Genomic DNA, 3,345 nt, shown 5'->3' on the forward strand with positions numbered 1-3,345 from the left:
ACTGAACTTCCTCCCTAGAAAAAGTCTAGAGTAGAAGTTGTCTAATAACATCAAGACATGTATCTAGGGTACAAGAAGTAAGAAAACCACTCCCAATAGTTTATAAGACAAAGTAGATCCAATGGTGTTTGTGATGAAGGTGAAGGCTTCACTAGAATTGTATGCAGACATAGGCAGTTTAAATGAGGCAGTTGAACTCCTGAACTATATAATGGTTAGTGTAAATAAGGGTAAAGAAGGAAAACCACCTAGGCTTGATTTTGGGTATAAAAGGAACAGCGCCCATGAATATGGGAACAAGAGGAGGAGGAAGAAGAACAACACCAAGGAAATCTTAATAGTTAGTTGAAAGTAAAAGAAGAGAGAAAAGAGAAAAGAGAAAGAAAGTAGAGAATACATAGTAGAATTAACATGCACCATTAGGAATCTTTTCCCTCTCTCAAAAAACACTAAAGCACACTCTTTGCAACCTCCAAAGGATGACTACTCGGACTCACATTCCAAACCACTCAACTTTGTAGCCTAATTGGGTAACAAGTTTGTGTGAGTTAGAGTTGAGCTTTCTTAGTCAACATCTTGCTGAGAGTGTTTTTATTTTGATTCATGATTATGCTTGTAGAAAATTCTATTTATTATTTACTGATACGTGTATTAATTTGTTTTGGTTTAATCAATCCTTTCATACATGTGTGTGTGTATTTTTTGCAGTCCATATTCTGCAAAGTATTCTTATTTTTTGAGAATATGCTAATTCATGTAAACTAACATTTGCTTGATTTATATATATACATATATATATATATATATATATTGCAATTCATATTCTGCAAAGTATACTTATTTATTTATATGTGAATATGTATAAGTATATATATGAATATATGTATGTATATATTTGAGAATATGCTATTCTATGTAAACTAACGTATGCTTGATGAGTATTTTCTTTGGGTTTTGGAGTTTATGTGCAAAAAGTGAAGAAATATTTCCACAGTAGAAATGGAGAATGGTCATTCACGTTGTTGAAAAGTGCAGAAAGCTTTATTGCACAGCAAAAAGTTAAGAAAAATTAGTTCTGCGACAGAAGCTAGAGAAATGTTTCTTTTGCAATAGGAATAGAGAATAAGCCCAGTTTGCAGTGTCATCCCCTAGACTTTGGACTCAATATTTGTACACAAACTGGCAGCGGCAAAATGGGACCTTGGAGCCCATTTTGCGGGAGCGTCGGGCCTAACTTCCTCCATAGAAAAAATCTAGAGTAGAAGTTGTCTAATAACATCAAGACATGTGTCTAGGGTACAAGAAGTAAGAAAACCACCCCCAATAGTTTATAAGACAAAGCTGATCCAATGGTGTTTGTGATGAAGGTTGAGAAGGCTCCACTAGAATTGTATGCAGACATAGGTAGTTTAGATGAGGCAGAAAAACTCCTGAACTATATGAAGGTATCAAGCCTCCTAAGTGGGGTTCGTCATATTGCATATTTTTTAGGTTTTAAATTTTATTGCAGCTAATATTCTCTCTATTCTACAATATTTGATGTTACGACTCAAATATTTCAGTGGAATAAATTTTTTAGATATAACCTATATTGGACTTAAAACTCAATGACAGAATCCTTTCTTGAATTTTATATTACAACAAGTGAGGCTGAGGGATTAATCCATTCCTATATACATGACATGAAGTTTAGAAAAGTAATTCTTACAGTTAAGGGATATAATAATCCACAGCTTTCATATGCCTTTTGAAAATGTAGTTACATGGAGTGGCTTAAGTATATCCTTTGTTGATTTTAGGTGGTTAATGAATTGGATGATGTTTCACATCATTTCTTATCATTCTAATGAAATTTTTATTCATAATTGTATTAATTTCTTTCTTCAATTCATTGGAATGGTCACTGAAGTTAGGATGAGATGTTTTATTAGGTTGGATGCATCTTCAAAGCAACCAGGATAGGCGCCTAGGTTCTTGCTTCTGTCAGAGTTTGCGGTTACTTTTTCCTAAGAAAATGCATATCTTAGTGGCTGAATTATACTGAAGTCCCTTACTAGCTGATGTAGTAGTGAGTTTTATTTTTTGTGAGAACTAGGACACAATTTATTGATAGTAAGGGAAAATGTAATATGCCACATGAGTTTGTAAGATTGTGGATGTATATCTGGCTTTTAATTTTCTTTTTTCTTCCTGTGGATTTCTCATTGACATTATTGTTAATTAGTTTCCCATAAGTTATCTGAATGGAAATTAGCAAAAACTCAGTCACAAATACAAAACTAGAATCTATTCAAGAACTCCTTAAGGTAGGCCTTATTGCTTTTTGTTCTCATTTTCTTTGACATCTTGTAACAAAATATCATACACAAATTTGATTGAAATATATAGAACATCAAGGATTCCTAAATTTGCATTCCAAATTTTGTTGGTTTTGGACAATTTCCCATCATCCTATCATATTCAAGCTGACAATGATTGTTATGTTCTTAACTGCATGCTATTTAATTTGAAGATAGAAAATAATTTGTTTGATGAGCCACATGCTAATAATAAACTTTTTATGTATCCAAGATCAAAATGTGAGATTTGTAAAAAAACTTAATGAAGCAGTATCGCATTTAGTCATTGTAGGATTTGATATTGTTAGATATTTAGCTTAATGGTTTGTTAATTTCCCATAAACACAAAAATTCAAAAAACAAAAAGTATTCTATGCTTTCTTTTTAAATATTATTATGATTAACTTTATTACCATCATTGTAAGGGATTTCATTTTTCTTTTTCTTTTTTTGAATTTATTCATCTATGAGCTAAGTTTTTTATTCATGCTATAGACGCTCATTCAATTTTGGAGAGGGTGAATTTTTTTAGAGTTTTGAATTTGGTGAGTGTTGTAGGTTCAACAACTGATGGTAAATAGAGATCCAAGTTGACAGATTTCATCAAGCTATAAAAGTTTCCGTACTTTGACTTGGTTACTTACACATGCATTCTTTTTTTTTTTTTTTTAAGTGACATTTTGGGTACAAACCACGATAGTGCTTTGAACAAAGCTCTATTTGAATTTTGAAGAAACAGGACTTTCACTAAATGAAAACAAGACTAATCTAGAACACAAGAATGGTATACCTCCCTTAGCTCAAACAAGAGAAATACAACTTGTGCAAAAATATCTTGACCTTGATACTTATGACTAAATACACACTGTTTTAATTGGAATTAGAAAAATATGCCATGCAGCTTTTTGACCTTTGTTTAAATAGAGGCAATAAGATATTAAGATGTCAATTGCCAAACATATTAAAATTCATTGCAAAATTTGGAATAGTTAAGAGCTGTATATTA

The sequence above is a fragment of the Quercus robur genome, chromosome 2, assembly GCF_932294415.1.
Source record: "Quercus robur chromosome 2, dhQueRobu3.1, whole genome shotgun sequence".
Taxonomy (NCBI): Eukaryota; Viridiplantae; Streptophyta; class Magnoliopsida; order Fagales; family Fagaceae; genus Quercus; species Quercus robur.